Source organism: Pelodiscus sinensis, chromosome 19 (assembly GCF_049634645.1).
Source record: "Pelodiscus sinensis isolate JC-2024 chromosome 19, ASM4963464v1, whole genome shotgun sequence".
Taxonomy (NCBI): domain Eukaryota; kingdom Metazoa; phylum Chordata; order Testudines; family Trionychidae; genus Pelodiscus; species Pelodiscus sinensis.
Window position 1 is genome coordinate 17,607,279 of NC_134729.1, and position 27,904 is coordinate 17,635,182.

Consider the following 27,904-nt stretch of genomic DNA (forward strand, 5'->3'; position numbering starts at 1 on the left):
TCGCCCTCGCTGCAGCCCTGCCGGGCCCAAACGGGCGCCTCGCTGCCCACCGGAGAGGGGCCGGGCCGGGCTTTGCCCGTCTGAGCTGGCTCCCGGCCTGCCTTGCCAGAGCCCCCCGGCAAATGGGCCCCGGAGGCCGCCTCCTTTGCCCCGAGGCAGGAGGTGACTCCCTGCCCCCACTGTGGGGCACCCTGCTCCGTTGGGCTTGTAGCCCGGGAGCGGGAATGCGCCTCGGGGGGCCCCAGGGCCACCCCATTACCTGGCCCAGGGCCACCCCCTCAGCCCTGGACACAGTGGCCAAGTCCCAGCTACTGCCTGGGGCGCAGCGGGCCTGTCGCCCGGGGCCACTTCCCGGAGCCAGCGCCTCCGGCATCTCGCCCATCTCGCCGGCCTGCGGGATCACCCTGCCCCAGAAAAACCCAACCCCCCAGAGCTGCGGGGCAGTGGGGAGGGAGAGACAGTGATTTGCCCAAACAACAACCCCTGTGTGGGGTGCCTGGGGGCAGGAGCAGGCAAGGTGCAGGGGCCAGATGTAGGGGCAGGGTGAGAGGGGACGGGCTGTGATGGGGCAGGCGGAGAGGAGAAGGGGGTGTGATGGGGGCAGGGCGAGAGGGGAAGGGGTGTGATGGGGCAGGGCGAGGGGACGGGGTGTGATGGGGAGGGGAAGGAGTGTGATGGGGCAGGGGGAGGAGAAGGGGTGTGATGGGGGCAGGGTGAGAGGGGAAGGGGTGTGATGGGGCAGGGCGAGGGGACGGGGTGTGATGGGGAGGGGGAGGAGAAGGGGTGTGATGCAGGCAGGGCGAGAGGGGAAGGGGTGTGATGGGGGAGTGAAGAGACACCGGCATGGGTGCACGCCCTGGCACGTGTGCCTGTCCGTGAGGAGGCGTGCGTGTGCGTGCACCCCCGTGCGTCACTGTCCCAGCTGCGCACACTCCCCGGCCCTCTCCGTGCCAGGCCCCGGCAGGTGCCAATCACCGCCCCTCCCCCTCTCCGCCAGCGCGGTGGCAGGGTCCCCGGAGGGGAGAGGAGCTGGCGGTGCGGGAATGCGTCATTCGGCCTGTTGCCATGGAAACCATCTGCTCCCTGGGCGCTGGAAGCAGGCGGCTTTGGCACGTGGGGGAGGGGGGCCCAGGTGAGCGGGGGCCACGATCCCGGATCCCTCCCCTGCCAGGCCAGAAGGGTCCATCGAGGTCGGCTCGTCCGCCCCCCCCGGACCGTCCCGAGGGCAGAGCCAGGCCGCCACCGGCCGCTTGTCCAACCGCTCCTCCCCTCCCCCGGGAAAACTCCCCCCGTGGGCCCACCCTGCAGCTGCTGCGGCCCCCCCGCCCTTCCCGAGCGGCCAGGGCCCCCCCCCGCCTGCAGCGCCCCTAGACAGCGCCTGCCCGCAGCGGCCACACGGCTCCGATTTGTCTTTCCCTTACGCACGCCTCCCAACGTGGCCCGGGCTCATCAGGCCGCCCGGGGAGCCCACGGTCAGCTCGTCTGGCTCCCCCCGCCGCGTCCCAGGGCAGGGTGGTGCACCGGCGCCCTGCCCTCTGTGGTTCCCCTCCGCCCCGCTCCACGGCGCATCGCCCGGCATACGAGTCTCTTTGGTCGCGCTGCATCGGTGCCCCGCCCGCCTGGGGGCTGGCCACGCCCCCTCGTTTTGTGCCATCTGCAAACTGTATCGGCCACGGCGGGGTGGCTTCTGCCGGGTCATGGCCCAGCGGCTGGCGCCGGTGGGATGCGGGAGGCGCCCATCTCCGCCGCTGAACAGGGCCCGTTGCCCACCCTTGCAAGCTCCCCCCTCAACCCCTCGCTGGCCTCCTTCCTCCCTGCCCAGGCCTCCCCCTCCAGCTGGGTTTGGCTGCAGGTTTCCACGGGGCCCTCACTTGCTATCCCGGCTCCCCTCTGTCGCCTCAAGGTGCCTTTGCGGGATTGCTCTGCCCTTGCTGGCATCCAGCCTCGTGACCCTGTTCCCAGCCGGGCAGGCCTGCCTGGCACCGTCCCTCCCCCTAGGAACGCCAGCCACACCCCCGCAGGCCTCAGCCCTTCCGGCCACATTGCAAGAACCAAGGGCTCAAACTCTCCCTTCCACCGCTTAGCTCCACGGGCTTCCCCGGGGTTTAGGCTGCTGCAGAGCCCCCTCAGGATCAGGCCTCAGCTGCCCTCCCAGCTGGAGAGTGACCCGGCCGAAGCAAAAAGCAACCACATTGGCCTGGAGTGATCTATTCCTCCCAGCCCCTGCTGCCTGTTCCTCATTAGCAGCGCTGAGGCTATTAGCACTGCCCAACCCCCACTGCTCACCTGTGCTACAGGTGTGCACATCAAGCAGCAAGGGGCTTCCATTGCAGCCAGGGAGGTTGAGGTTGGACATCAGGAAAAAGTCCCCAACTGTCCTGGTGGTAAAACACTGGGATCAATTGCCCAGGGGGTTGTGGAGTCTCCATTGCTAGAGATAGCTAAGAGCAGGTTGGACAGACACCTGGCAGGGACGGTCTAGACGGTGCTGGGTCCTGCCATGGGGGCAGGGGACTGGACTCGACCTCTGGAGACCCCTTCTGGTTCTAGGCTTCTATCAGCTGCAAGGGGCAAAAAGGGGCCATGGATTTGCTGAGCTGTTGCCCTGGCTGCATACGCCCGTCCATGGGCTCCACCTGCTGCTGGGCGTGATCCGGGGGGGGTTGATTCCTGGGACTGGGGTAGCGCCTGGCAGGGTGAATCTAGGCCCAGGGCCCCAGAGAGCCGAGGGCTGTTCAGAGACAATCCCTGCCTGGAATCACCCGCAATCGCTGTTTCCGGTGAGGGACAGCAGGCGGCCGAGACAGACAGACAGACAGGAGCCGCAGGTGAGCGCACAAGGTGCAGTGTCAGGAGCAGCCGCCCGCCCGCGGCCAGGGGCAGGAGGAGAGACAGAAGGACCCAGGTGCTTTTTGAGTCCACACCCCTCCCTGCAGTCTGTGGCTGGAGCTCATGCAGACTTTGCAAAGCCAAACAGCCCCCAAGCCTGAGCCAGCTGCTGCGCTGGAGGAGGGAGAACAGAGGCCCTGCCCGGTGGGCCGGAGAGGCCTTGTCCCCCAGAGCTGGGCTGCGGGCGGGCTTGTCCGGAGCAGGGGGAACGGACCGGCTCGTCTCTGTCCCCGGCATCGGCCCAGCAGGGTCTCTGCGCTGGTTGTGTCGAACCCGGCTTGGCCACCTGAGGGAGGAAGCCAAAGATCCGGCCTGCTGCAGCCCCAGAGGGGAGATCTGGGGGGGCAGCGATGGCTTTGGCTCCCACTCTCCCCGTGGGGTTCCCGGCTGCCCCAGAGAGCCAGCCGGCTGGGACCAAGCAGGAGAGACCGCCTGTGAGTGCCGCCCGGGCTGGTTCTGATCCAAGTCACCCCGAGCAGATCCGCTGTCGGGGGAGTGACCTGGGGGGCGACCGGGCCGGGGGTAGGGAGAGGGGGTGGGCCAACACAGGGGCTCTGCCAGAGCCAGGGAGTGGCAGGATGCCAGGGGCTGGGTCCACCCTCTGCGGGGGGGAGGGGGGCTGTGTAGACAGGGAGGTTCATGGGGGGGGGGGTATTTTTTCCTGTTGAATCCAAACCCCCAGTGAATTCCAGGAGGCCAGGAAAATTCCATGGGGGGGGGTAAGAGTGTGACTCTGCAATGAATGGGGCCAGTCTCCCCAGCTCTGGCGCTGGGTGCTGGCTCATATCCCCTGCAACGGAGACCTTGTCAGGGCAAGGGGGGCCACTGTTCCCTCTAAGCTGAGCACATGTGGGGCCTGCTCAGGAGAGAGTCCAATGCTGCCCGGCAGGTTAGCCGAGCGCCTGCAGCTAGGTTGGTGTGGTGCACGTTCACACTCACCTTGGGGTACGTAACAAAATTTATTCTGCACGGGGTGGAAAAGATTAGTGGAATGCTAGCTCTGATGGGTGCTTCCCACCCTCCCCGAGGGCAGGCTGACCTCATGGCACAGGGAGCCCTGTCCACCCTGTCCCCCCACTGCCACAAGCCCTGCAGGCAGGGAAGGGCCTGGATCTCTTCCAGCTATAGAGCGGCCAAGCCCAGCATGGAGATGTGGTTTTGTCCCAGGAGCAGCGACTCCCTGCACTGTGATCATGCACCCACCAGCCAATCCTAACCAGGGCTAGAACCCACGACCTTTCACTCCAGAAAATCTGCCTCTATCCCAGCTGAAGGTGCTTCTCCCAGATCATCAAACAAAGGGCTTCTACCTTGGCCAGGGGTTTGCAGACAGCCCACATGAGCCAGGCTGGCACGGTAGCCAGCAGGGGGCAGCGGTGCCCCTGCACACAGCCCAGCCCTACCACCGCCTGGCTCGGGGAGACCTCCCTCCTCCTCTCTCTCTGCATCTCCCAGGCACTGGCAGCTTGTGCTACTCCCCTGGCGGGTGGCTGGCACCCTGGCCTCAGCCCTGTCACCTCCCACATCCCCGGAGGTGTCTCAGCCCGGCATGCCCACGTGCCAGGACTGCTCAGGTGCAGAGCAGAGGGCACGGTCTGGGCGGCAGCTCTGGAGCCGGGCCGGCTGGCGAGAAGCCCCCGTGCGGGGGGGGGGCCGAGTCGGGCTCCGGTGCCTCTTGCCAGCTGACCCCACCTGGGAAGCACGGAATGAGCCAGGCGGAACCAGCGGAGGGGAGCGCGGGGCTGGCTGGGCGAGGAGTGGGAGACGTCTCCACGGGGTGTTGGAGCAGTGCCGCGGAGAGCAGGGTTGGGTTTCCAAGTCCCCGTCGCCCCTTCCCTTTAAGGACCCCATGCTGGTTCCTAAATTCCATCTGCTCCTAGTCCTGGGTAGGGCCTGGCTGCATATGGCCCTGCCTGCCCCCCTGCCATGAAGTCAGCATGCTCCTGCCCTTGGGGAGGGTGGGAAGCAAGAACAAAACCCTGGTTGAGGGGGTGCAGGGAAGGAGGCCTGGGTCCTGTGCTCCCCTTCACCTCTAGGCTGCCCAGGGTCCTGGCTTCATATGGAACAGACAGTGCTTCTGAATGGGGAAACTGAGGCACGGAGCACTGTCGCGATCTCCGCAAGGCCAAACAGGGCCAGATTTCCAAGGACTCCGCACCCACAGCCAGGGCCAGATCTTCAAAAGAGCTCCCATGTATTAGCTATATTGTGGTAGCGCTTACACGTCCCAGTCACGTGCCAGGCGCTGTACAAACACAGAACCAACAACGGTCCCTACCCCCCGAGAGTTTACTACCTTGGCCTAAGACTGGAGACAGACAGACAGAGGAGAACAAGGAAACTAAAGATACACCCGCACTGCGTTTCAGAGCCCTGGTCAGCTGGTCCCACCTAATGGGGCCAGGCCGTGGGGCTAAAGGTTGTAGTGTTGATGGAAAGGTTTGGGCTGGAATCCAGGCCATGAGACCCACCCCTCTGGGACCGAATGTATCCCTGGGTCTGCACTGTACACCCTGCGAGTGAGCATTTGAAAATTCCTACTGAGCCAGTCATTAGTGTCCCGATGACACGTGTGGGCAACAGGCTTGTGAAATGTTTTTCCAAACTCATTAACAAACTAGGGAAATGTAGGAGCTCCATCTAGGCTGGACGGTGGGTGCATAACTGGTTGCAAAACCAACAACCGCTCCCAGAGAGTAGTTGTCAATGGTTCAGAGTCATGCTGGAAGGGCAGAACAAGGGGGGTTCTGCAGGGGTCTGTTTTGGGACTGGTTCTGTTCAATATCTTCACCAGGGATTTAGATATTGGCATTGAGAGGGTGTTTATGAAGTTTGCAGACAATGCCACGCCGGGAGGGCTTGCGGCTGCTTTGGAGGACAGGGTCATAATTCAAAATGATCTGGACAAACTGGAGAAACGGGCTGAGGTCAAGAGGATGAAGTTCAATAAGGACAAATGCAAAGGACTCCACTTAGGAAGGAACAAGCCGTGTCTCACATACAGAACGGGAAGTGACTGTCGAGGAAGGAGCCCTGCAGAAAGGGATCTAGGGGTCAGAGTGGACCAGAAGCTAAATATGAGTCAACAGTGGGACACGGTTGCAAAAAAAAGCCAACGTGATTCTGGGCTGCATGGACAGGAGTGTTGTGAGCAAGACACAAGAAGTGATTCTTCCGCTCTGCTCCGCGCTGATTAGGCCCCAAATGGAGGAAGAACTGGGACTCCGAGGTTTGCAGATGCCGAGGAGCGAGCCAGACCAGGTTAGGTGTGTAGGCTGGCGGGGGCTGGGCTCCGAGGTTGGGTTTCTCACCCGGTGGGGCGCAGAACCAAACTGGGTTGCTCCGATGGGTCACAGGGCCACGTGGGGGACTTTGTAGGGGATGCTGCGAAGTGGGGTGGCCACCCGGTGGGCCTGGTGCTCGCCATGAGCAGAGGCACGGCTGCCCGACCGGAGAAGCCCCCGTCTGCGGCAGGCCCAGCTTGGCCCGGCATGCTGCAGTCACGGGTGCTCCAGCCCAGCTGGAACAGGCCCCGTGTGTGGCACGCATGGGCTGCCATGGGGGGGGGGGCGCACTCCACCCTGCCATCGCGGGCGGGGGGGCACTCCAATCCAGCCCCTGTTTAATCAGTTACCCAGTTAAACATAATGTTGAACCAGTTAACTAATTCAACAGGATTCTCCATCCCTAGCTGTGATCTCATGCGCCAGGTTGAAACGCCGCTCACACAAACTGGGCCTGCCCCCCCAGCGGTGCTGGGACCCCCAACAGACACTGCACTGCCCAAAGGAGGGAGCTGGGCCAAGCCAGCCCCCCCAGCCTCCCCGAGCAAGAGCAGCAGCCAGGGTAGCCACGGTGTACTTTTTCCACACCTCCTATGTTCATGTGTCGGTTGTGCTTCGTGAGCTGGACGTGTTTTGTTCTCCAGCTGTTCACAGGGTCACGGCAGGCTTACGAATCCGTCCTGTGTCCGAAAGGATGGAGAGCGACTGCGCTCCTGGAGCAGCTTTCGACCTGTGGTAGCATCGCAAGGCCTGGGCTGGGCTGTGTGGTTAACTCACCCAGCCGGGCAGAAGCAGCGGCCGGCTTTGTGCTGCAAGGTCAGGGAATTCTCTCCGGCACCGCAGCGCTTGCTGCACGTCCCTCAGGATCTGGCTGGCTCGGGGCGCGACAGCCACCAGCTGCCGCTTTGCTTTACGTGCGAGAGGAACGCTCCACGGCAAACGGCGAATGGAGGTTTTCCTCGGGGCGGACGGCTCCTTATAAAGGCCAGACGGAGCGTAGCACCGCCTTCTCCTGCAGCACGCCCCACTTCCCGCCCCACAGGAGAAGTCGGTGATCACTGAACATTCCGGGGGGGCTTTGCGACCAGCTGTCCCCAGAGAGAGGCTGCCACCCAGGCGGTCTCCTGAATCTGCGTGTGCTCCCAACAAGGACGTGGCGTAGGGAGGGCGTGCGGCCGCCGGGTCAGCCCCGGGGGCGCGTTCAGAGCCGTCGAACCCAACTGCGAACATTGCGTAGGAGGGGAAGCGCTTCCGCGGGACTGCGGCGCGTCACGGCCCCCTCCCCCGCACGTGCACCCAGCTGAGGGCGCTGTAGCACGCCAGCTGGGGCTGGAATAGGGAGCATGTTTGTGCCAAGGGAGGGCCACTTTCCCTGCATGGTGGCGAATTCAGTTTCTCACTGGAGAGCGTCTGTGAAGAGTAGAAAGCACCAGGTCTGGGATGGGGGGCTGCCCCTCCCGCCAAGCAAAGCTGATTGGCAGATGGCAGTGCCACACTTGACCAAGCAGGCAGGTGGGAGATGCCAGAGACCAGAATCAACAAGCCAGGAGTCAAATCCCTAAGCTTATTTATCTTCCTTTTTCTACACAGAATGATAGCTGGGATTTACTGATAAGCCTGGTTCCTAAGTCACTTGGTGTGACGGCGCGTTGGGGGTCCCCCGTCTCCTGCACCCCGAAATGGCACAAACAGACTGCACCAGCCGGTGGAATAGAGGAAGTTTATTGCCTCTCCAGGATACAGCACAGCACAGATGGAATCTGGTCACAGAGCTGGGCTAGGATGCCTCAGGCCCCCTTGAGATGGGGGAGACTGGGCCCCTAAACTCCAGCCCCTTTCCCTAGGCTGTCTCCTCCATGCTCCCAGCCAGCAACTAACTAACTCTCTTCCAGCCCTGCTCCCCAGCCAGGGCAGCATCCACCTTCCTTTGTTCCTCTCCATGGGGGGTGTCTGGCCATACTGGTTGAGAGATCCCTTTGCATAGTGAGTGACTCATCCTGTTTTGCTGGGTCGTGGTACCCACGGCAGCCAGTGGGGGTTCCCCCAGAGCCAGCAGCATAGAAACCAGCCAGGTACCCCCACTACGTCACACTTGGGCACTTTGGAAACTACCAACTGGCAAGGAGTAACATGTGAGCTGTCCTAAAGAGTTTAGCTGGGAACCCCCTAAGGATGCTAGGAGTTAAGAGTCGGAAATCCAGCCCTTAAGCCCTGTTCCAGCTCCTCACGTAAGCAACTGCTTAACTTTAAGCGCATAGCTCATCCCAGGGATATGGAAGCAAATATTTAAGTGCTTTGCTGGATCTAGGTCTTGAATTATTTTAATTTGAACAGGCTGGGGGGTTGGGGGGGGTTGTAAATCTATTGACTCATCGTTTGCTACACTGAAATAATATTAAATTACAGTCGGGGAACGAGGCAGCGAAAGGGCTCTCGTTACAAATCTAATTGACTTTTCTGTTGATTAGGCTCCAGTGCGCTCGGGTTGGAAGAGGAGAATTGGCCTGGTCATTTCACATACGGTTTCTCGTTCATTTCCCCCGTGCCCTAGCGAGACAACGCCACATCTGTTCTCCCTTCTCAGTCCCATCTAACATCCTGTAAATCCGGGGGTGGCATCTGGCCCTGGATTTAGCAGCGGCTGCGAAGGACGAATTAAACTCATTTGTGGCCGAAAAAGCTTATAACACCCGTGCAGATGGGGCCAAACTGGATTACAGCTGGGTTAAGCCAGAAAAATAAATCTGTCTCCAAGCCTAATTCTCTACCTGGACACGATGTAGATCAGCTACTAGAAGACTGACCCAGCCTTGCTCAGGTTCTTAACTTAATTCATGTTTATTTTTTGGAAAATAAAGTGAAAATGTCCAGGTTTCATTTAAATCCTAGCTCTGGGGCGAGGCTGAGGAGGAGGGGTACAGGGTGCAGGCTGCCCCGGGGAGAGACGACACTCCTGGGTCTCTCTCACCACGGTAGCTTGGGGCCAGGTAGGAAGCCACAGCTCCAGTGGGCACAGCTGGGGGGGGGGGAGGCGGGCATGTCCCCCAGCTGGGGCAGGTCCAGGTTCGTCTGGCCCCAGAGCGAGGGATGCAGAAAACTGTGCACTTCCCCCTCACTCCCTGATGAAGGGAACGGCCAGCAAAGTTCCTGTACGAATGGGGTGCGGGGGAATTGGGGAGAGGGGATGCTCAGGACTGGGGCAGTTCTGGACAGTGGGGTGTGCCCCCCCCAGCCCCTTTCATCCGCCTGGTGATTCTGTCTGGTTGTATAGGAAACAATCCCATTCCAGACCCCGTCCATTGTCCTGGTACAACCAAACCCTGCCCTGGCTTTAAGTTCGGAGAAGAGGAAGCTGCCTTCTGAATTGGGTGATCCGACCTCTTCCTGCTTAGGAGTCCTTGAACAGGCCGACAGACAGACTCGCAGACAGACAGACGCCCTGAAATATATAGTAGCTAAGATGGGAGTCAGTGCTGCAAACACAGAGGAGGGCTCTGGGAATTACTCCTGGCTAGAGGTGCTCCAGCGGGCCCCCGAGGTTTGTAGGATCAGGCCCTCAGTTTGGCTGGCTCTGTGCATGCTCGGGAGACGGGGGGAGGGCTCTGCGGATGGACGCCCGCTGGGGGGGCTGGCTCAGCCTCTGGCCCCATTTCGTTCTAAGCCACAGCTGTTGCTGTCCGTGGCGCGGGGAGGTGCCTACTTTGTGGCCCGTTCGCACCCACCTCGGTGCACGGAACAAAATGTATTCTGCACATGGATGGAAAAAATCCACACGCGGATGGAAAAGATTGGTGGGAACATTGCTCCTGCCCCCGACTGTGGTTATTTCCCTCGGCTGCCTGCCTGCTTCTCACCGTTCCTTTGAGCTTGGATTCCCCCTTCCCGGCATCCTGGCCGAGGGCTGGGCTGTTGAACCTCCGCTGCCTATTGCTGTGCAGGGGAATCTCTCTGGCACAGCCCCAGATGTGGGGGACTTGTAAACCACTGGGTAGGCTCTTTTATTTCCTGGGGACATTCCCTACAGGGTCTGGCAGGTGACGTCTTTGTGGTTCTTATTTATGTGCATTACGGCAGCTCCCCGGAGCTTTGCGCTAGGCGCTGCACGTCATCATTGCTATCGATGAGTTACTCAGGGAGTCCACCGCAGGTGGAATTTGGCTCTCGGCCATCGATAGACCGCCCCCGTCTTTCCAGAGGCCCTGGGGCAGGGAGGTAGTAACGCCTGGTGCAGGCACAGGTATGGGATTGTCTTGGCTGCATCCTCCCCTGCACCGTGACGTCACTTTGGAGCCTGGTGGCTGTTGCCATCAGGGAGCCGGGGCCGTGCCAGCTGCAATTAAAGACTCGATTTTCCAGTCGGTTTCCCAGAGCCTGCACGCGAGGAGCGCTCCCCCCCGGGGGGACGGTGCAGATGGCTGAGCCGAGCTCGGCGGGCGCCGTCCCCTGCGAGCTGGGAATAAAAGCACCGTTGTGGCAGGGAGGGGGAGACGCTTTCCCCCCTTGGCTCTGAGCAGCCTGGGGACGTGGCCGGGAGGCCAGATCCAGGACGGGGCAGATTTCTGGGCAGCTGGGGCCTGACTCTTGGGGACTCCCGTTGTGCCTGCCTGCCAGCTGGTGGCCAGATGCTAGATGGTCCTAGTCGAATAGACAAGTCCTGCGTTGGGGGGAGCTCGCCCTGCCTGTGCTGAAGTCTCTGGGGGCTGTGGGTGGCAGCTCCCTTGTACTGAGCACACACTCCTGGCAGCAGGGGCTGGGCTGGCCGGTGGCAAGCCCCCAGACCTGCCCCCCAGTCCCGCCCCTTCTGCCCAGGCCCCACTCCCCACAGAAGCCAAGCCAAGCCCCCCCATAGCACCATGGGGAGGGTGAGCGGCTCACGGCCCCAGCTCCCTGGCCCCAGAGCACAAAAAGGGCAGGAGCTAGGGGGCAGCCACGCTCTGCCCCCAGTAGCCTACAGCAGGCGTTCTGGGGGCAGAGCATGGGCGGGACCAGGCTGGTAGTTTGAGAAGGCAAGGCCAGAATCGGGCTGGGGACCTTGCTCAGGCCGGCACAGCTGGCCAGTCCCCTGGCCAGCGCCACAGGGAGACTGTCTCCTCCTCTGCAATAATCTGCTGCTTTCTGGATCCGCCCCAGGGCTGGAGTCCTCGCCCGTCGGCTGATTAACGGCCTCTGTCTGGGATTCGCAGCTCAGCGAGCGCCAGAGTCCCCGGCGACCGCCTGACGGGTGGATGGGCAGCCTGTCGCTGCATCCCGCCTGATGCCGTCTGCAGGGAGCTCAGAGGGTGGCACGGAGGTTGGCTCCACGTCTCGCCGTTCCCTGCGAGCGAGCCACGCCGCTCGCTGTCGCAGGTCTGCTTCTCCGCAGGGGAAACTGAGTCAGGGGGCAGTTGAGTGCGTAGCTCTACATCACCCAGCAAGACAGGGATGGAGTTGGGACGGGACCCCAGCAGGCCGACGCCCCAGCTGCCTGCGGTAACCATGAGGCCGGGGTGAAAGTAACGTGACATTTCCTATGGGTGCAGTCCTATTGCAACCCGCGTCCCTGCCCGATACCTGCTGGCTTTGGCCGCAACTCAGCCAGCTCTTGCTGTGGCCCCCGCATCCTTTCACCTCTGCATGAGACCAGCCTCCCGTTCCAGAGCTGGGCACAGAAACCAAGACTCCTACTTCCCGGTGCCTCCTGCTCCATCCACCGGACTGCTGTGGGCTGGGATGGGTGCTTATGTGACTGCTTCCCACCTCCCGGGACAGACCGTTGCTCGAGCTCCCTCTCTCCGGGTAGGGATTGTGGGGCATGGCCTGCGTGCTCCCCTGCACTCAGCTCTCCAAATGGGACCTGTGAGACGGGAAAGGCACCACCCACCTCGGATCGTTAGTGCCTCAGTCGTCCTCCTCACCCAGTCATGAGGCTGGCAGCTGGCCGGGGGGATGGGGGAATGGTATACAAAGCCTTGATTCATACGCCAGCCCGGGAGCCCCAGGGAGCATGACTTCCTGCTCCTGAGCAGGGAGAGGGGGAGGCAGCTGAGAGCCTCCCAGCCAGATCTCACCCTTGCTCTGCCTCACTGACACCCATGTGCCTGACCAAAGGGTCTGGCCCGGAGGGGAAAGCCAGGGCCTGATTCTCAGTTCCTGGGGAGGCGTTCCTTGCATTGTGGGGCTGTGCAGGAGCTAACCTGACCCTGGGTGTATGTTGGAGCAGTCACAGAGACTGGGCTGAAGTGATCTTCTCTTTCCCCTGGCCCTCGAAAGGCGTGTCCTGCCTGAGGGTACGTCTACGCTGCAACACTCTTCCGAAATAACGAGCGCTGTTCCGAAATCACTTCGTCCGCGTCTGCCCAGCCGGCGGTTATTTCGAAATGGTGTCAAATTACTGTCGAGCTGGAGGACGTCTTACTCCGACTCCTGTACCTCTCGCTGTACGGGGAGTAAGGGAAGTGGGAGGAAGAGGGCTCTGTTTCGAAAGAAGCGCTGTGTAGACGCGCCCAATTTCGAAATAAGATCCGCAATTGACGTCGCTCCATTTGCATAGCTTATTTCGAGGGAAGCCCTGCTGTGTAGACGCACCCTGAGTCAGGGCCATAGAACCAGGGGCTCACAGAACACTAGAGCTGGAAGGGACCTCGAGAGTCATCGAGTCCAGTCCCCTGCCCTCCGGTAGGACAAACCCCACCTAGATCATCCCTGATGGATGTCTGTCCAACCTGCTCTTCAATCTCTCCAGTGATGGAGATTCCACAAGCCCCCTAGGCAATTTATTCCAGTGCTTCACCACCCTGATAAGGCACCTTGGTGGAGTGGCTGGGTGTGTGGGGCTGGGTGTGTGGGGATGCTTAGCCCTGCTGTGCTTGTTCAGTCAATAATCAGAGGGCTTCAGCCTCCGCAGGGCTGCAAACTGGGCATCTTCCAGCAGTATACTGGCAGCTGTCGATAACACACACCTCCCCCCCCGCCCGCCTAGCTTGAGAGCGAGACTAAGGGAAAGGTGGAGGAGGAATAAAGGTTTTATTGGCACATGTGTGGGACGGTCCCTTTCCTCACCAAGCACGACGGGGCTACGTGTGGGTGAAACGCTGGTAAATTTCACACCAGACAGCACTGGTAGTTAAAAGCACAAAGAAGTGAAATATCAAAAATCCTCCACCGACCCCCCAGCTCTTGCTCTCTCTCACTGTCTGTCTCCAAGAGGGCCCCTCTGACATCGGATGAGTGGAGTGGCAGAGAAGTGCAGAAGCTGCAAGACCGAGCTGTATAGTAAGAGGGTTAAAGTTGCAGCCAGAAGGACAGGATGCGAAAGGGGTTGGCTTTCTGGTTTCCGAGATGCTTTGTAGCAGCATGAATGTCTTTCGTCTAGTTGCATGGAGCCAGGTGGCTTTGAAATGCCTCCTTCCGGACCCCTCCTTGTGCACAGCTGGCTCTAGTGGTTACAGCAGGGTGTAAGTGGTTTAAGCACCACTTACACCATTTACACAGGGGACTGGTAGTTAGAAAAGTCATTGTTTGTGCCCTGCTCTGTGGCTGACTTTGGGTGTGAGGTTGGTGGTGTCATCTCAGTTCTCGATCTTGGTTTCCCCCATCTGTGGAGGGGGGTTATATGTATCGACCTTCATGGAGCACTTGGAGAACCTCAAAGGAAAAGCCCAGCAATGGATTTTACTTCTGGCTCCAAGAACCTGTTGGGGAGGAGGTGCAGAGGGTTCTATGGGTGTTTGCTTGTCATGGGGCAGCAGTCTGCCAGCCGCAGCATTAACTTGGGACCAAAACATTAATAAACGTCAGCTATTCAGCAAGGAGGGAATGCATCCCCAAGCATGGGCCAACATCACAGACTACAAACCCTTGGTGCCCAGGTGGGACACAGTCAAATGTTTATCAGAGACTTCCTCAATCGGCTCTGTCTTCAGCCAAGGGACCACTAGAGGGAATAATGATCTAACCAAGTTGGAGTCTCTTGCCATCTGTGCACTCAGGAGTGGGATCTTCACTGCCCTGCCCTATGCTTCCTCCTCTGTACTTTGGTCAAGTGCTAGTTGGGTTTCTCCTGAACAGGGCACCACTAAACGAAGACTGATTCTTGGACCAACACACTTGCATCTTTTGGCACAATCTTGTCACTATTGGTGCACGGGCCTCCTCCCGACAGCTGGGCTAGATTTTTGGGTCTCTCCCCCTCTTTTACTCTGACTCCAAATCCCTAGGCCCACATCTGTTCCGTCTCTTGCTCAGCTCCTCTTTCCCCTCTGCTGTCACCCAATAGCTCCCTACCCGTGTCACTTCCCGCCGGGAAGGATTTGGGGGAACGCAGGGTGAGAGGTGGAAAATAAAATAACGATGAAATGGGGATTTCCTTTTGCATGTCTGGATAGAATTTAACGGCCGGATGGGTTTATTGCTAGATCCTGGCGTGTTTCGGGCCCGCGTGTGGCGTCATGAGGTCAGTCTGGGGCAGGGGGGAGAGGGATGGTTTTAGACAGGCAAAAGCCCCAGTGTAGATGCAGGTCTGTGGACTTTTGCGGTTCTGGGGTGCCCCCTGTAGAGGCCTTGGCCCTGCCTGGCAGGGGGGCTGAGCCCCCGGGGGGGGGGCTGGCCGTGACCCCTAGCACAGGCGGAGAGATAGGCCAGGCTCACAGCAGGTGTGAATGACCATGCACGAGGGGGCCATGCACCCTCTCTGACATAGTGGCTCATTTAAATACATTTAAATAAAACACCCCAGCCAAGACAACCCCACCCCCAGGACCACATTGCTCATCCATATGAAGAACCCTTCATTTGAATGGCCCCGCCTCCCTCGTGTCCTGATTGGCCGCTTGCCTCGTCACTCCTTGGCCTGCCTCCCGGCCCCGCCCCGCTTGCTCCCCGTTACTTGGAGGCCCCGCTAAGCAGCGCGCAGCCTAACTCGCCGGCGGCGCTGGGCCCCGCCTTCTCGGGTGGGGTGCTGGGCGCTGATTGGCCGAGCCGGGGTGTCGCTCACGCCGCGGGGGCTCCCCCTGTCCCCGGCTGGGGCTCGGCAGCAGGTTGCGTTGCGCGGCGGAGGTTGGTGTCTGAGGCGGCCGCGGCGGCGGGATCCCTCCTCCGCCCCCTCGCTGCCCGGCCCCACGCAGGGTGAGCAGCGGCCGGGCCCGGGGCCTCGCCCCGCCCGGCAGGGAGCGAGGGGAAACCCCGGCGCAGGCCGCGGCCTGGCGGAGCCCCCCCCCCCAGGAACCCCCCCCGCTGGGGGAGGGGCGGGAGGGTGGGGGAGGGGCAGGTACTGGGGCGCTGAGGGGTGGGGGAGGGGCGTGGGTGAGGACTGGGGGGTGGGGTGGGTGAGGAGTGGGGGAGGGGCGAGAAGTGGGAAGTGGGGGGTGGGCTGGGGGTGGGGGGAGGGAGGAGTGGGAAGTGGGGGGGTGGGCTGGGGGAGGGGCGAGGGGTGGGTGAGGGAGGAGTGGGAAGGTGGGGTGGGGGATGGATGAGGAGTGGGGGAGGGGCGTGGAGTGGGAAGTGGGGGGATGGGCTGGGGGAGGGGCGAGGAGTGAGGGGTGAGGGAGGAGTGGGAAGGTGGGGGGAGAGGTGTGGGGTGGGGGATGAGAGGTTTTGAGGGTGGGGGATGGTGGTGGGAGTGGGGGGATGGATGGGTGGGGGGGATAAAGGGTATGAGGTGTGGGCAGATGGGGGTGTGAAGGGAGAACTATGGCGTGGGCGTATGGTTGGGAGAGGCACATGAGGGAAAAGGCGGGTAACAAGGGGTACTGGGGTGATAAAGGGAGATGTGGAAGTACGGAGAGGGGGATAAGGGCGTATTGGGGGATAAGGGGATTTGCATGGGGGAGAATGGAGGAGTGGGGGCGTGCCAGGGTACTGGTTGGATAACAGAGTAACAAGGGGTACTGTGGAACAAGGGAGGTGGGGGTCTGGGGAAGGGGATGTCTTGGGAGAACTGAGGCAAGAAGAGTGTGCATGTGGAGTTGAATGATAAGGGGAAGGGCATGTGGATGGGAGCGTAGCTAGTAGGAGGCATGTGGGGCTACTGGTGGGAATAAGTGGTTGGGGAGTGTAGGATAATAAGGGGGCATGTTGTAGTCCTGGGTGGAATAAGGAGGTATTGGCATGTGGATAGTTGAGTTGGGGATAATAAAGGGGTATATGGGGTACTGGGGTAATAAGGCAGTAGGTATGTGGAGTGGGAAAATAAAGGAGCATATCAGGGTAATTAATGCAGGAGACGTGAGGAGTTAGATAAGACCGTTTTTAGGTAACTGAGGAGCGGGCACTTTACGATATAACATGGCTATTGGGGACAGCTATAGTGGGGTAACTGGAGAGCATGAGAGTAATATTGGTTGTATGTGGGACTGGTAACATGCATGCATATAAGATATAAATACACTATCGATATATGCCATGTATATGTGACATTGTGAGGGTATTCTAAGGGTAATATGAGGGTTGGAAGGTAGCAAGTATGGAGCATTATTAAATGTGTGGGTGGCGTACACCGCTGGCAAGGAGTTGATGACTGGTTGAAGGTAGTAGTTTTCCTGTTCTTTTGGGGAATCTTTGGAAGGGGTGTATGATGGATTGTAGGTCACTGGCTAGCTTAGGGAGGAGAAGTTCTGATAAATCAAGGTTTTTCACTTTTGGAGGTGAGGGGAAACCAGATACTGGCATGCGTTCTGGGACTGTAGGAGGGTATAGGGAGGGAAGGGTTTTTGTATGAGGGGGTGCTATGGCTCATTATGGAGGCAGTGGATTTCCTCTCAAAGTTGTTTCATGAGGCTGTGTTGGAGAATCTAAAACACTAGTGTTTTCCTTTGTACCAGGCCATTACTAACAGATGTGATCTTAAAATAGAAAGAAAAGGGAAAATAACTAATTAGGTTATATTCTAGTGTTAGATTTATTTTGTTCTTTGTATCTTTTTATATTAGTGATTGTTTTGGATTATTCAAATTCCCTGTTAGTATAGCGTTTGGGTGGAATTGCACTGGATGGATGGTTCTTGGTGAAATTGACTACCTAGGACTATCTGTTTTTTGTGTAGGTGTTTAAAAACATTCTGACAAATACAACTCTAGTGACTTTACCAGTAGAGGAGCTGACTTCCTGACAAGCCATAGGAGTCAGTAACTTAATATTTAAGAAACTTAAAAAACAGCAAATAGTTCTGTAGCCCCTTAAAGACCTAACAAAAAAATGTAGATGGTGGTATGAGTTTTCGTGGGCACAGCCCACTTTTTCAGATGACTTGAGTTAAGGGGTCCAGAGTACAAGTAAATAGCAGAGAAAGAAAGACATTTGATATTTAATTTTAAACTTTTGATGTTGAGTCTAACTCTATAAGAGAACTTGAGGTCCTTCATGGTAACTGTTCTTGTGTTGGTTATGTTTTGGAGCACAGTAGCCTGCAAAACATCCTTAATGAACTAAGTGCTACATAGTCCTGTATTTTGTTTAATGAAGTAAGACCGATTCTGCAAATTTAAAGCATATTGTTAACTTTATGCACTGTTGGCTTCACATGTGGGTAACATTTTGTAGGACTGGAGCTAAAGTCACCATCAGCTTCATAAACAATCTACTGCCATTTAACTCTTGTGTTAAATACAGTTGAAATAATCTAGGTTATGGCCAGTATCAAATATATTGCACAAATAACTCTGGTTTAATATCTAAATACAGTTTTTGTGCACGTTTCTCTCATGCCTTTTGGAAAACAAACAGGAATATCACTTTTTGTTTGTGGTGATCCAAGTGTTGTAACGTTACACATTCCAAGGGAAGCAGTTTTCAAATGTAATGAATGTGTTCCACTTGTAACACTTATTTCCCTCTTATAGTATTTATTCGTATCATTTTGTCAAATATTTTAAAAGCATTAACTAAATACTCACAACATAGAGGGAATCTTGCTGCTGGGGAAACTGAGGCACAGAATGTCTTCTTCTAGTCTGGGATAAGCAGAAAGGATGATGTAGTGGTTAGGGTACTAACTTTGAACTTGGGAGATCATGGGTCAGTTCCAAACCCTATGCCGACTTCCCCCGTAAGCTGAGTGCTTGGGCTGCCAACCAGGAGTGATTCAGGTGCTGCCAGCATGTGTTTCTGTTGGTGGTGCACATATGCACTTGTCTTGGTGCACATAACAAAATGTATTGGTCACATGGATGGAAAAATTAGATGGAACGTTGCCTGTGACTGTGGACAAATTGTTTTAATCTTTCTGGGTCATAGTTGCTTCTCTAGGGCTAAGGGCAGTATTTCAGAGGTAACAAGGATAAATACAGTAAATATTATGAGGTATTTAGATATTGCAGTAATGAGGGGCTGGATATGTTCTTAAGATATGGGAAACTCAGGACTGATGAGTATTTGGGGAGTTCTAGCCCCTGGCTCCCAGATTCATAACTACTAGACGCTGTTCTCCTCATACTTGAGCAGACTCAGGCTTTCAGAAAATATTAAATCCTATTTTGCCCTGACCTCCGCTGCTAGTGAAAGTAGCTTGCTATTTTGTAAAATGACAACCATGTAACTGAATTTGCCACTTTTGGTAATCATGGTTCCTTATCTGGAAAGACAACCCATTAGCACACTGACATTAAACACACTGGGGTGCTGGCAAAATGCCGCAGCTTAACTAGTTATCATTAGAATAGTTTATGATTTGTGCAAGGCTGGAAATAGTCACTTGTCCTCTCACCAGTAACTAGTGGGAAGTTTCCCCTGACATGTTTGAAGGGGGTGGAGAGAAGCAGAATTTAAGCTGCCATTAAAAAAACCTTCTTGCCCTTTCAGTTGTGTAGAAATGTGGGCCTGTGTAGTACTGTCTTACTGCATTTGCAGACCCTGGTGCAGTGTAGAATTGACAGGAGATCAGTTTCACGGCTGCTGTTCAGAACCCTCGGGGTAGAAGTAAAGCTGAAAAATAAGTAATAGGGTGAAACTGTCATGCTACTTGGAAAAGGCAGGCTCTGGGGGAGGATGGTCCAAACATGGTGGCTTCAAGAAGAGCGGAGAAACTGTCTACAACAGGTGAGGGGTTCTGTGGTAGGGCAGCGGAGAGGTAGCAAGAGAGTTCTCTGTAACAGCCATGGGGGACTTAATTTGATCAGAGCCCTGCTATGAGAATAGTGATATATGAAAAGTGAACCCCTTGTTGAGTTTTGAGCAGGGTGCTAAGATCACTAGGATTAGAGGCTATAAAGTGCAGCTTGCTCCAGTCATCCATATTTTTCCTGTAAATGCTAGAGGTTTGCACAGTTAACTACAGTGGTGGCTAGCGATGAATGCTTGAAAACTGACAAGGTGTCAGTTTCCCCATCTCTAAAAATGGATGCTAGGGCTGAAGCATTGAGGCTTGACTTGCTACTGTTTGAACAAGTGCTTTGAAATGTAAAGTGTTAAATGATCATTTGCCTTGTCTGACGTGTTGTAACCCTTCTGATAGTGTTTACCACCTGTTAGTTCTCTTAACCTGTGTTGCCAAGGTGATGTGTCATGCTCTCCTCCTCCTTTATGGATCTCTTAACTTGATGTGCAAAATGTCAGAAGAAATTAAAGAGGGAAGGGAATGATGTTAAGAAAAATGTAAGTAATGTTCCTTCCCAGAATGCTCTGTGGTCTCACCTGATTAAAAATTGTTAGAGGACTGCCAGCAAAGCTGAAGAGGGCATCAATTTTACCCACAGGTTTTCACGCTAGCATCCTCAGCTTGTTAGAAAAACATTGATCACGAAAACTTTTGCAGCATAGATAAAATTCAAAGGGGCAAATTTTGCCCTTGGATTTATACATGACATTTCTTTGACTTCAGTGGGAGTTGTGCATTGCGTATGCATATCTGATGGTAGAACTTGTCCATAATTTCTCTGGGCTAGCCTACAATATTAAGCCCAGCATTTAGTTTTATTGCGATAATCTGAACACGTCACTTTCTCGTTTGTTCTGGTTCAGCTACATAGGTAGTTGTGTGGTGGTGGTGGTGGCCCTGAAGCAGCTCTTGCTCTCTTTACCAAGTAGAATTTTCAGCACGCTTTGGTTTGAATGTGGCTTAGCCTTCTTGGGGGAAGGGGTACTGACGTCCCTATGTTTCAGAAGGGTAGCAGTGTCAGTCTGTATCTGCAAAAATAACGAGCATCTGCAAAAATAACCTTGTAGACTAACAGACTTATTTGTGCATAAATTCTTATGGGTAAAGTCTTTGCCCACAAAAGCTTATGTCCAAATAACTCTGTTGGCTTTTAAGTTGCCGCAGGACTCGTAAGAACGGCCAGACTGGATCGGACCAAAGGTCCATCCAGCCCAGTGTCCTGTCTGCCCACAGTGGCCAATGCCAGGAGCCCCAGAGGGCGTGAACAGAACAGGGAATCATAAAGTGATCCTTCCCTTGTCACCCGTTCTCAGTCTCTGACACACAGAGCCTAGGGACACCATTCCTACCCCATCCTCATGATTGATGACCCAACCTCCATGAATTTATCTAGCTCTTTCTTGAACCCTGTTAAAATCTTGGACTCCTTGTTTTTGAAGTTCCTATGTCAAAGACCAACAAACAAAAAGAGAATCTTTGGGTGTGCTGGCTTTAACTTTTAGCCTCCTTCCTCTCCGGGAGTCCTCAGCAGCAGTGACTTTGCTTACCACCTACCAACCACTTCCTGGTAACAAATCAAACGAATAGTCTGCCTGACCTGTCTTCCAGTAGGAAGGCCCTGGCAGTACCTAGCTTTCCCCAGGCCGCCACCTCAACGTGGTGACTGCCAGTCTGCTCTCCTTCACAGTAAGGGTCCAGCTGAGCGGTCCTCTCCCTACTTTGAACTCCTTCTTCCATGTCTGATGCTCAACACAGTTATTATGGAGCTGGTGTGCAGCCACATGAAGCTCTTTAGCCTGTTCCTGATCAGTGTGGGGTTCATATACCGTGTCAGGGTAGCTTAACAAAATAAATGTGACTGAAACATGGATGCATATGTTTAATTTTCTTTAAAAACAACAGTTACACAATTTTATTTCATGCATGAGTTTACCAGCATTCTAGACTGTAAACTTCATATTTGATGGGATAAATTTTTACGGCAAATGGGTGGTGTTTAGACTCATTTTAAATATTGTATTTTGTCTCTTCCCCCCCTTCCCCTCCCCTCAAAGAGATTAGAATCAAAATTATTTTAAGTCATGAGAAGAGATTACAGATGGTCTGGCAAGTCAAGAGAAAATCTGCTTAGTTTTGAAAAAGCTGAATATTCATTATATGGGCATTTTATTTTAATAAATAGAAATCTTAGACATACGTCTTGTCCTTCTTCAATACCAATGTCTGCCTTTGCAAAGTGGAAATATTTGTGTGTGTGTGTGTGTGTGTGTGCTTTTGTTTAATATGGAAACCAGATTTTTTCTTCTGAATTGGGCTTCATGTATCCAGCTGATCTTAAATATGTGTTTGTGACTGAAATAGTGCCAATAACTCATTATTATCTTTGATCTAAACTTGTTCTAAATACTTTCTATGAACAGCCTTTTAAAACTACTGTTTACAAAAAAAAAGAGGAAATTCAGGCAAACTGTTAGTGTTGAGACACAAGGCAGGAAACTTAGTTAAGGCAGATGCTGTCTCATGATGTGCCCTCTCCTCCCCCCCCCCCCACCTACTCCGACAGACCTAAGTGCCTCAGTCTTATCCTGACATTTCCTTAAGATTTTCAGGCCTGTATTTGAAAATAATTACTTTTGTTTAAAATTATTTTAAAATGTAAAATCTGAGAATTCTTGGGTCATCCATATGCTGTTCCATTTGCTCATTCCTATAGTAGGAGGAAAAAGCTAGAACACGGATTTGTGAGTGTGTGCTCTTAGAAAATAACCCATACTTTTGAGTGTGAATATGACAGTAACCGAACTGCAGGTCTCAGTGCAAAGAGGATTTCCTTTCCTTTCTGTCCCAAAGCTAGTGTTAGGAACACAGGGCCCTGTGCTGGTGGCAAGATATTATTTTTTATCAGACTCTGTACCTTACCCAGTTCTGCTGCTATCACTGTAGAGACATGACAGCCCTCTATTTTCCATTAGTCCTCATGGAACAATCAGTGTGTGAAATTGACATTCTATTAAAGTTCTTCAAAAGGCTTTTCAATTTATCCCATTCAGAGGGTTTAACATCTATTTTTAAACATATAGAAGAGATGAGGTTGGTGGTTTTTGTTTTTGTTTTTTCCCCCCCAAAGCCCTGCAGGATTTTTGTCCATTTCTGCTTGAGCGTTTAATCCTTGGGTGTGTTGTGATTTGTCCCTCCCCCTCCTGTTCTACATGTGTTTTAACCCTTTCCCAGCCACGTCCTTATTTTTTGATACTGTTCCTTCAAAATCAGGCAAATGTTTCTCTGCAGATGTCATTCGGAAATTGCTTTTACAGAAAGTACAGGTCAGACCTGTCTAATTTGACACTCTGTGGTCTGGCATGATTTTAGTTAGCTAGACGTCCACTTATCATGGGTGTGACCAGGTTTCCCACGGTCCCATAAAGTTTGCTTACAGACACTAGTCCTAGCTCTCAGTGTTCTGTGCTGTTACTTGACTCTTATTTACCCCTAAATGTCTTCTAACATCCCATTAAGCAGTGGAAGTGTTGGTAATGCTGCTAGACAATATTGACCTTCCATGGTCCAGCAAATTATCTGGTTTGGCACCAGTCTGTTCCCGAGGGTGCTGGACTAGAGAGATTCAACCTGTAGTTTTTTTTTCTTCCTAGCTTGGTGTCTGATACTATGATCTCTGCTATATGCTGGTGGTGAAGTTTCTGTTTTGACTGGCAATAGAGTGGTGCTTTTGCTCAGTTAGGTCATGACTGTTAGTGGATTACTGAAAAGGAGAGTTGTGGTACACCACCTGGCTATTCCAGAACACAAAATCTAATAATTTTAAGGTTATAGCTCCCCTTGCTGCATCAGAAGTCAATCTTCTGGCATTTGTTTTAGTGGGTCTAGTAAAGACCTTCTAAATCGAATGCTGAGTGGGCCTCAGTTGGTGCTGGTACTCCTAGCAGTCACAAAGAGTAAAGGAGCTGACCGGGAGCATTTGCTCCTGTTGACTTCCCACTGTGAAGACGGCGCTAAGTTCCGCTTAAGGTATGTCGACTCCAGCTACGTTATTTATGTTATTTACGTAGCTGGAGTTGCATCCTTTAAGCTGACCTTCCAAGTCTAGAATAGACCTGGCATAAAATGACTATGTAATTCTCTTCTTAAAAACAGTTTTCTGAGGGCAAATAGTTACTGAGTTTAAATGTAGAAATTTTGTTAAGGTTAATGATTACAATAATTTCTCTGATAGTATTGTCATTATTATACTTTATAAAATACGTTTTTACTTTTGTGATATCAACCACTCAGCCAGACAGCATTGCTTGGATGTGTAAGGGAAAATGTCTCCGCCGTTACAAGGAAAAGTTTATTTCATTGAAGAGGCTGACCAGTGGGACGGTAGGATCAAGCTTTCAAAATGATCACTGTTCCTTTCCTGCAGCCTCATCACAATAGGAAGTTCATAGGCTATCTAGAACAAAATGTTGGCAAATCATTTTTCCTGTGACACATGAGTGTACTGAGCCCCTGTGGTGACATTCTACAGAAAGCTTTGTGTTAGACTAATACAATCCGATTTAATTGCCAGATAATCCAGATTAAACATTGTCGTCATTCCAGTCATCAAGCCGTATGTGGAGTTATGCTGTTAATCCTGACCTATAGCTTCCTATTGTTATAAAATATTGATTTTTAAATCTGGAAACAAAAGACATTTTCAGTGGGTAATACATAAAGAATCATTGTATAATACTTGTTAAATATAGTAAATGAAAGGGGAACAAATCTTTTGGCACTAGGGATGTTTTCTGCTTGAGAAGTAAAACCATGTTGCTTGGAAATGGGGAAACAAGTGTTTTATTTATATATATATATATATATATATTTTTTTTTTTTTTCTTTTTCAATGAGGTGGTGGTGACAAGTGAGTAGGGATCAGAAGAATGTGCTGAACCAAGGGAATAATATTTGAAATGTTTTGGAGAGGGCTGGCCAAACACGTGGGACGGTGTAGGCAAGTTTGGAAGGAAAGCTGTAGAAAATTGAGACCAAAGCTGAAAAAAGAGTCCAATAGTTGAGAATCCCATTTAATCTGCGTGAAATCTATCAATTTGGTTTTATTGATGTTTTGTAACTGACTTAAATTGTTGCTAACTGAGAAGGACAGGTGCAGCCCTGGAAATAGTGGTGAAATGAAACTGTGCAGACTGTACTGTAAACTGTGCAGACAGAAGCATCTTGTTTAAGGCCAGGCTTATGCTACAAAGATTTGTAGGTACGATATAGCCATTGGTTGGGGCGAGAAACCTGTCAGCTGTGCGTGTAGTTGTTTCTGTGAAACCCCTAGTTGTAGAAGTGGTTATGTTGACAGAGAGCTTCTCTTGGCATGACTAATGTATGTGGGAAGGTGGGTGTTACTATAGTGGCAGAAACTCCTTGTATGAGCACATGCTGTGTCTACACTAGGGCCTCTGCTGATAGCTATACGGATTAGCTATACTTACCTGCAAATCCTGTGTAATGTACAAGGCCCAAATCTGTCTTGGATAATGTAAAGGTTATTAGAGGTTGAGTGGGAAGAATGGATGTTGAACATTATGAGAATAAGGAAAAGTTCTGTCACTTTGCTGTGACCAGGGTATGAAAATTCAGTGTCTGAACTATCGAGCCTTAGTATCGAACCTTAAGTCTAAATGACTGGATTTCAAATAATTTTTTAATTGCAATAATATAACATGTTGGACTGATATGTTTAAATCTCGTAGTTATTTTTTGTCTAGCGAAAGGGTGTAGTACACCAAACTAAATTACTCCTTCAGAGGTTTTTTTTTTTTTTAAATCTTGATACTGTCTCTCTTATTGATAGTAAAGCCACTGACTTGAAAGTTTTTGTCAGACATTAAGTTGGAGCTGGGACAGACCTGGAACCAAGCAAACAAACCAAAATTTAAATAGGACAATTGATCCCTTCTTGCTTTTGCCACATTTTTCCAGTTTACAAATCTGTTACGCTGTTTTTAGCACTTTGCAAGTGGATTCTACAACTTGGTGTTTTGCAAAGACTGATGCCTCTTTCTAAAAGGTGTTGGTCTGGAGCAGTCACAATGCTCTCAGCAGAATGTTTGTATATAAAACACTGCTCTTTGCACTTCATGCCATTAGTTTGGAGGGTCTAGAATTTCTCATGGATTTAGAATATGCTTTGTTGCATTCTTTGTTAGATACAACCATTTAGTTTGGGAAGCCAGGCAGCTGACAATCTCCAAGAATGCACTTTACTGCACTAATTGTGTTGAAACCAGGGCCCTCCACTTAATCTCAATTTATCATAACCAAAATCCACCACACAACTTGATTTTTTTAACTAAGGATTCGAGGGTGGGGCTTGGATCTGACCTTACATGAGAATAAGCAAATGGTTCAGTGCAGCGAGGCTGTGCATTAAAAGCAGATATTATGTTTTTAAAGTGCATTGTTCCACTAGCTGGATATGTATAAAAGGTTCTGTATTTTTTTTTTCTTTTATGGGGAAAGCAATTTTGTTGGTGGCTGCTGCTGAAATAGTAACTAGGCTTCCTTATTCTCTGAATTGATGGCAAAGGATGGGTGAAGGGAACCTTTTTTGGTAGTTTACTTAATGTTCAGGTATGTATTAGGTAAGGGTGTGAGAGCAGAAATATTTGCTTTTAGTTAATGAACAAAAGGGAGCGTTAAAGCTTTACTTTAGCCAAAGGAAAGAGAAAATACTAGCCCAGCCGGAAGGACTGCAGTAAATACCCAAGGGGCTCTCTTCCTTCATGAACACAGCAGGTTGTCCCTGATAGACTACTCCCTCCTCTCTTTTGGAAAGAGACATTCTAGGGTTGATGAAAGCAGCCTTTGTCTGTGTTGCAAGCCCTTTCCAAGCAGGGGAGTGGTTCGCCACATGTATCATTGCGCTGTCTAATGGAAAGCTGTTTCCTTATCATATATAGGTAAGTACATCATGTAGATAGATGCTTAATTTCATGGTCTGGGGTTATTTTTTGGGGTGGGAGGTGGTGGAGGACCTGGATGATTTTTTTTTTTTTTTTTTAAGTTTGATTGTTTTTTTTAATCATTCTTTTATCTTTATGGGCTTGATGATAAATGTTGTTTGCATCTCTTCCTCTTGCGATGAGACAGTTTTTAATTCTGTGGTTTACTATGTATGGACAAATTGGGATTCCAGATCTTATTGCACTGTGGTGTGTCCCTTCTCCTGACATCCTAGAGGTAGAAAGAACATCTTTTATGGTGTAGTCTGGTTTATTTTCTTTTTCCCCCAGAGCATCCTAAAATTGGCAAGTTTGTGTATTCTTTTTTTGTGTGCTATAACAATCTGAAATGACAGATGCAATTCAATTTTGAAAGAGCTTCCTTTGGGTACTAAGTAATTTATATGTGTGCTTTTTTTCTTGACCTTGTGAGGTGGTTCTGATTTCTGTTGGCCCTCGTAAGGAGCTGGGCTGCTCTGAATTTACACTTTGCTGGTCCAGACTCCAAACCGTGCATATTGACTCTTTAGCTGTTGTAAGTGTAGTAGGCTGGCTGGATATTGAGGGAAAGGGTATTCTGGGGTTTCAATAAGCAAATCAAAGCTCAAACCACATTCAGGTGTTCAAGGAAGAAAATCTGACTAGCGTGTGACTAAGGTCAGTCTGTAGGGCTCATTATATCTGTCACAAAGAATAGTGTCCCTCAGATTGTGCATTGTGTATCCTGCTCATTTGTATGAAGATCTATTTTTGCTGCTGCTGCGGAGCCATATATGTTTGCAAATAAACTGCAGAAAGAATGTCCCCAGTAGGAATGGCAGTAGAACTTTTTTTTAAAGTTTTCATTTCAACTCATCTGAAGTATGTATCTCATTCTCCTGAGATTGGTCCTGTGTTCTGAAGATGCTCACTTGCAGGTGTTCTTCTGGAGAAGTAACTCTCCTGCAGATGTGTAAATCTGTAAATGTGAAATTTGTGTTATTTACGAATGCTCTTGACACAGTGCCACATGGCAGGCTCATAAGCAAACCAGGGAAATGTGGTCTGGATGAAATTACTGTAGGGCAGGTGCACAATGGGTACAAGACCATGCTCAGAGTCGTCATTAAAGGCTTGCTGTCAAACGCATGGCCCCGTAGGGCTCTGTACGGAGTTGAGTCCTAGTCAGTATTTTCATTAAGTACGTGAATAATGGAGTGGAGAATCTGCTTTTAAAGCTGTGGCTGCCACTAATCTGGGAGGGGTTGCTTGTGCTTGGCAGACAGGGTTAGAATTCAAAACCGCATTGGCAAATTAGAGAATTGCTCTGAATTCAGCAAGATGGAGTTCAATGAGACACGGGCAAAGCACGCCTTGAACCTCCGTACTTGGGGCATCCCTGATCCGGTATTGACCCTGGCAGGGGGAGGGGGAAGAGGCTCTGCTGCTCCCCCTCGACCCCCAGATGTGGGAACAGCAGTGAAGCGATGGGCTTCTTTTTATACTTTCCCTGCTGCTCCAGGAGTGCGGAGCCATGTGTGCCCCTGGGAGCGGGGTGCCAGGTAAGCGCCTTACTCCCATCCCTCTCTCACCCAGATCTCCCTGGAAAATTCTTTGGTCAGGTACACCCTATTATCCAGGGTTGCTGGATTAAAGAGGTTCAAGTGTGCTGGTTGGACTCCCTGGTC

The 27,904-nt window shown here is 52.6% G+C and overlaps 1 protein-coding gene and 1 long non-coding RNA gene across 7 annotated transcripts in view; one reads left to right on the forward strand and one right to left on the reverse strand.

Moving 5' to 3' along the window:
- Nucleotides 1-13,186: 13,186 nt before the first annotated feature.
- LOC142818999 (uncharacterized) overlaps nucleotides 13,187-27,904 on the reverse strand; it is a 53,566-nt gene continuing 38,848 nt past the window's right edge. The window contains exons 3-4 of the long non-coding RNA XR_012896683.1: nucleotides 18,041-18,097; nucleotides 13,187-13,843 (exon numbers count right to left, since the gene is read on the reverse strand). This is a non-coding gene — a long non-coding RNA (uncharacterized LOC142818999). The remainder of the gene's footprint in view (nucleotides 13,844-18,040; nucleotides 18,098-27,904) is intronic.
- Nucleotides 15,122-27,904, forward strand: part of GNG7 (G protein subunit gamma 7) — a 141,902-nt gene continuing 129,119 nt past the window's right edge. For 3 of the 6 annotated variants that reach the window (XM_075902744.1, XM_075902742.1, XM_075902747.1), the window contains exon 1: nucleotides 15,141-15,275. The gene's annotated coding sequence lies outside the window, so the exon portion shown is untranslated. Of the gene's footprint in view, nucleotides 15,276-27,904 lie in introns of all 6 variants that reach the window. The other 3 variants (XM_075902748.1, XM_075902746.1, XM_075902743.1) reach the window with 3 other exon arrangements.